The following is a 6,576-nucleotide window of genomic DNA, read 5'->3' on the forward strand; positions in this document are numbered from 1 at the left end:
ACAGATTTAAAATTTCCAATTAAACTCTGCCAAGTGCCTGGTTTCTAACCATAGATACATATATAAAGCCTTTTTTTAAATGTTTTTCCTCCATGTGTATATATATCTATGGTTCTGCCAGGTTTTGAACTACCTGTGATGTCAGTACTCAGGGTGGGAACAGAAGAGGATTGTTACCTCGCCACTAAAATGCTGTCTCTCCTGCAGTGACACACGGCCTCGTACTGTACGTGGATTTCCTCCGCCGTCGCTTACTCACTCGCTCAAATGATCTGAACTGTTTTTGCCGTTTGGGGACGTGTGTAGTTGTTCTTATTGACGATGGTGATTTTCTTTTCTTTCTTTTTTTTGTTTCGTTTTTTTTTTTGTACAACCAAGTGTTTGAGTTGCTGATGGGGCGACTGGAGCTGAACACAATTATAAGATACTTGGTCAAGGCAAGATGCCTGGTAGAAGTATGTAAATGTTTTGTGCATGTTCCTCAGCCCATCACAAATGTGACGTTACAATTGCACTAAACAGTTGCACCTCAAATAAAAATGAAAAAAAAAAAAAAAAAAACATCAGCTGGACTGTCCTCTTTCAATATGCTTTACAACTTTATGAATTAGGTTATGAACTAGATCTGGATAGTTTTCCCATTAGATTTATCCAGTGATGTAGTTGTAAAAATAGATGGCTAAACTATGAATTCCAGTCAGTGATCATCAGGCAACCACCAATATATACAAATATCAGTTAATATTTTTCAGAAAAGCATACATTTTTGTTATGTTCCCCCTCAAAAGACCCTATCACACAACTTGCATCAGTCTGATACTACTAACTAGGATTTATCTCATTGTAACAAGGTAGAAAAACTGTGTTCCACAAATAAAAGGATGGGTAAAATGAGTTTAGGTGGGATTTATTCTTCCACTTCATCCCTGGATTTATTACATTCTAGTAAACGAAAAAGCCTGAGTGTAAACTGGAAGCTTTCCAGTTGGCCTTTAGTGAATCCAGTCTATGGGATGAATGGCTGCTTGAGCGGATATCATTACATATGCGTGGAGGTGTACCACTATGTAAATATTTGTGTATACGGAGGCTTCTGATTGGTTATATATGGACAAGCCCCCGTCCTATGGTATCTCCGCCCACGGCTCGTTCACGTGGAGCTACACGCTGGCCAGGACGCGCCAACTGGAACGCGCCGGAGGGCATCATGGCGGCTCGTTTTGGCTTGCAGTTCAGTGTATCTGCATCTGTCTGTAGGTTTAAACGTCCTGAAGTGTTTAAAATTGAACAGTAGAAATCCAAGGCGTTAAAGGGTTTTAAATGCGGTTTCACAGGTCTAGAAATGTTGCGTTTTCTCGACGTAACACTTTAACAGAGAGAAATCTTCCCTTCTACTCGGATACTGCTATTGTTTGTTTTTCTCCCTCCAGACTTGATTAGAGACTGAAATTGGTCTGAAATTAGATTTAAAGTGGCATTAAAACGGTCTTAAAATGTCGTACATTTTCTGAGACCTGAAGTCGCCCTGCAAAGGCCCTATTTATATTTCTATCTATTATCTTTTGTTAGGAATAGCGTTTGAGTAATACATCAAAATTTCAGGTTACGGATGTTTGTCTATTAAAAGTAAGTTATTTAAATAATAAAGAGTACAGAGATCCATAAAATCCCTGTGATATTCCTATAGCCACTAACAGTGTTTCTGCGACCTATAGTGGGTTTACACTGACCTTTTTTGATGGTATTTTTTAATCTCCTAGGGACTTACCGTTTTGCCATGATATTAATATAGCATCCGTGTAAAATGTATTATAGGATTACTATACCATAGATTTCCAGATGTCATAGGCTCAAACAGGACATGTGAAGCCCAGCCATCTGATGGATCCAACTGTAGAAACCATGTTTAGCTATCCTGTATAGCCTATAGGTTACACCAGTGCTTCCCAAAATGGGGTGTGGGGACCCCATAAATTAACTGTTATTTCATGTAAAGCCTGGACAGTGAGAGAAAATGATATAGGAATGTGTATTTTAATCAGATGTTTCACTGTACCTGCTGTTATCTCCCTAAATACAAAATATATGGAAACCACTGGCCTACAAAATCAGCCGCCCCCTCCATCCTCCCTCCTCCCTCCTATCTCAGTCTGATCCCGGGCCTGACCTCGGCGTGGCTGGCTGGCTCACAGGATCAGACATTATACGCTCCTGCTTTCATGTCCAGATGGCATTTTCGCAAATCCCATTTCATTGACAAAGGTGTTTTCTTCAAGCGTGCCGCCGAGGGTACAGGATGTACTCTGAGGGCGGCGGGATCACGCTCGGCTTAAACTCCACTATTTGTGCCGCGGGAGGCACAAAAATAGAAGTCATCTGTTTGCATTGTGTGTGCGGTCATCCATCATCAAAGTCTTTGGGCCTGGTAGCTTACTAATGTGGTTTTTGATTACCACTAAATCCTTTCATTTACAGGGACAAATGCCTATTGCGTTAATTCATTACTTCTTTGATGAATAATAAGCATGATAAAGTCGACTGAATAGTGGATTTTTGTTTACATGGATGCACATGCAAAAAAACCATCCTACTTTTGCATTTGCCCTTCACAGTTCCCAGACATACGAGGTCGCCCCGCCCCAAAATCAACCCCAAAAAATCCTCTTTACATCTCCTTGACGGGACCCCCCTCTGTGCTGTGGATGTACAGTAGGCCTATGTATGCCTTATTGCTGAAAAGCAGGTGGTCTGCTGGTTAAACCCGGACTGTCCAGACTCCTGAGACTCTGGGATTATCTGACAGAGTTCATGCTGTAACACACATAAAAAGAAAACATTAGTTCCTACTATTAACAGCACACTTGCCGCTGCATAATCCATAGCTTTGAGAGGGCTAAACCCAGATTTTGTTGCTCTTATTCCAATAAATATCTTTGAGCCTTGGTATAAATTGTTCACATGTGCTAAATGCCTCCATTACTCCAAAGTGACTTTACTGACTCGCATTGACACACACATTCTGAAAGGAAAACTCCACCACAAAACACTTTAACACTGTTACAAATCTGATATTGGCGATGTACCTGGTCTATCTGGTGCAATTTTGTTGTTTGGTGGAGAGTATTTTTTAGGGTTATGTTTAGGATAACTGGCCTAGCTGATGTGATGTCATGTTGAGATGTTTCCAGCATAGCTACAATGGAGTTTGATAGTGAAAAAATGTTTCAGCGATATAAAACATCACCAGTAAATACAAGTTTTGGTGTCAGTCCCTCAGAATGAAAGAGCGAGGGCTTCTTTCTCGATTCACCATTTTGCACCGACATTCAACAATCATACAGGGAGAAATCCGTCAGAGAAGAGGCAGAGAGACCAATTTCTCCACAGACAGAAGCCTCAACAGACCAGGATGCAATGCAGCCACAAGACATGTTGAGTAAGGTGCGCAACTTTTGTTTTTTCTCAACCGGAAAAAAAACTTCTTACTACACTATTGCCATTGTTATGGCTCTCTCCACCTAGAAATATAACCAAGAGCCGAATAAACAAGTCCAAGCACATTCTCTAGGCGTTGTCTAAAGAATTCTGGGTTAAAGCAGACGAGGCAGGTTGAGGGAAAGTGGGTACACCAAAAAAGTAAATTACAACACAAAATACTCCTGGAATGCATTGAACATCACAGACTGATGATATATAACAGTACAAAAGTATCTGTGGGGGATTTTTACTTTGAATGTGTTGACTGTGACTGGCTGCTTGTTTTGTAATGAGATGGGAGGAAGGGTGTGGGTGTGTCAGGAACAGAGTCAGGGAGTTTTCCTGTTTACTTTACAGCTAATCCATTTGAGTGGTCTGGACCAGAAGGAATACAGTGTTTACTGGAGTATCCATATATATATCTATTTATATATATACACCATATACACCACAGAAAGCTTCCCTCCCAGCCAGATGGGTTCACAGGACAGAAGCCTTTCCCTTGTCTGTAAAATGACCCGGTTTAATGTAAAACTACAACTCCATGTGCAGGAACACACAAAAGACAAACACACAAATACCTGTACACACACATACAAACAGACACACACATACAAAATCCTAAGAAAACCGCAATGTGGGCTGAGGAGTATGTGGGACTGAACATGGAGACGGGTTGTTTCTGTCTGCATCCTCCAATCTGACATAATAATCTGCTGCTATATTTTATTGGGAGAACCCTCTGGTGCCACACACACACACACACACACACACAAACGGTTGTCAGACATATACATTAATTTATTTTATCAGCCAAATCAGTGGTTTGTGGTCTGTGAGAGGCACCAAACCCACACACACACACGTACACTCGATCATTGCGTCCTCCAAGTCAGCTGCTGCCAAAAGGCCTGCGGTGAGTTCCTCTGTAGGTTGATTTGAATATTCAATAAGAACTGTAAAGTGCAGAGGAGGGCAAGTCATTTGACGCAGCATGTGATGCCCGTCGTAGAAACCCTCTAAATGTGTAGATATATATCGTTCCCCCTGAAAATTACCATCCCTGCTACGCTAGGCAAGGCTAACTGATTAGGCCTCCAGCTGAGTCAATAGAAGAGGATCTATCTGGGTCATGTCTGTTTGGGAAGCAGCTGAGGAGAGGAGAGGAGAGGAGAGGAGAGGAGAGGGAAGGAGAGGAGGGGAGAGAGAGGAGAGAAGAGGAGAGGAGAGAAGCAGGGGAGAGGAGAGGAGAAGAGAAGAGAGGAGGGGACAGAGAGGAGAGGAGAACATACATGCACCTGCAGAGAGCTGATGTCTTCAAGAGCGACATGCTTCCTATCACACGCCTCACCACACTGACAGGTTTATTTTGATTGCATATACACTCTGACCATCCAGGTATATACAGCATGTGGTGTATATACCACATAGAGAGATATAACTAACTTACTAGTGATGGTACCAACCTCTCTTCATGGTTTGCAGAATTACAAAGTTAAAGGAGAAATCCACCCTCTGATATTCTTACACTGTTAGATATCATCAGTCTGTGATGTTCAGTGTATTCCAGGAAGAATTTGGTGATGAAGTGTTGTAATTTACTTTTTTGGTTTACCCACTTTCCCTAATTGATTTCCTACATTTCCCAGAAAGCGATAACATAGTAAGAGCAAGAGAGTGAGTCTTTCCTGTCAAGAAAAAGTGAGAGTCACGCTCCTTACTCAAAACACAACATGTCTTGTAGCTGCATTGCATTCTGGTCTACTGAGGCTGGAGAAATTGGTCTCTCTGCCTCTTCTATGATGGATTTCTCCCTGTGTGATTGTTGAACGTCAGTGCAAAAGCCCTCGCTCTTTGATTCTGAGGGACTGACACCACAACCTGATGTTTACGGTTGATGTTTTAGATCGCTGACACATTTTCCACTATCAAACTCCATTGTAGCTGCTGGAAATATCTCAACATGACATCATGCCGTCTATGTTTGGCCAATTATCCACGGGAAGAAGAAAAATACACCACCAAACAACAAAATGGATCCAGAAATGCAATGCACAATGTTGTAGGGTGGATTTTTCCTTTCATGGTCATTCTTACCATTTTACAGTCTGGAGACAGCCAATCATTAGAAATTGCTTTTCTTCACAAAGTACACCGGGTGCACAAGGAGTTTGAGCTGGTTAATTGGTGGTGACGCATTCAAAGTCACGCAAAACAGGTTTGACATGCTCAGTGTAGGACAAAACAAAACAGTGCCTCAAATAGTGCTGACAAGACATACTGTATGACTCTAGACTAAACATAAACACACTGAAACTACTATACACTCAGGGCCTTTATCTCTAATGTGCAGAAGTGTTTCTTTACTAAAGGAAATGCAAGTTAAAAAGTAATTCACTAAAATTAGCAGGTAGACAGGAAAAAGAGTAAGTATTTTTTGGATGGGACTCTGAGTGAGTTTTGGTGTTTTTTTTTTGAATAATTTATTAAATCAAAGGAGGACACAGCCAATGAAAAAAGAAGAATCTCTAAAAATATTGATATCAATAATGCAGCATTTTAGAACAAGAACTGTGAATTTTAGTGCACTTTCCTCTGCCTAACACACACACACACACACACACACACACACACACACGTTCTGTGTATGTGTGTACGTTCTGTTCTTTTTTCATGGGGATTTACCATTCTTAAATGGCTACTAATTAAAGACTGAAACCCTTGAGGCACAGCTGTGGGAAGCACAGGGTCAGTGTGTGTGTGTGTGTGTGTGTGTGTGTGTGTGTAACCGCAGGTTCTGAAACGGGACTGTTCTTCAGTATGCCACTGTCCTCACTTGTCCTCCCTCCACCGTCACATTTCTCGGAGGCACGTGCCCCGCAGCCGAGCAGGCCCTCCGAAATGTCCAAACAAACTGCAAACCGGAGCAGAGAGAGGCACGCAACCCGCGCCCCACTGGGGAGAGAGAGAGAGAGAGAGGGGGATTATGGGGGATTAAGGCCTTCTCTTGTCCTCTCTCCTCCACTTTTCCTCCCCTCTCCCTCACACTCTCCCTGTTAAATGTCAGATCATGCACTCAAAAACAGGACAAGTTTAAAT

This window comes from Centroberyx affinis, unplaced genomic scaffold (assembly GCF_046629955.1).
Source record: "Centroberyx affinis isolate AG114_WGS23_722 - 3 ecotype Tasmania unplaced genomic scaffold, CSIRO-AGI_Caff_v1 ptg003849l_1, whole genome shotgun sequence".
NCBI classification, from domain to species: domain Eukaryota; kingdom Metazoa; phylum Chordata; class Actinopteri; order Beryciformes; family Berycidae; genus Centroberyx; species Centroberyx affinis.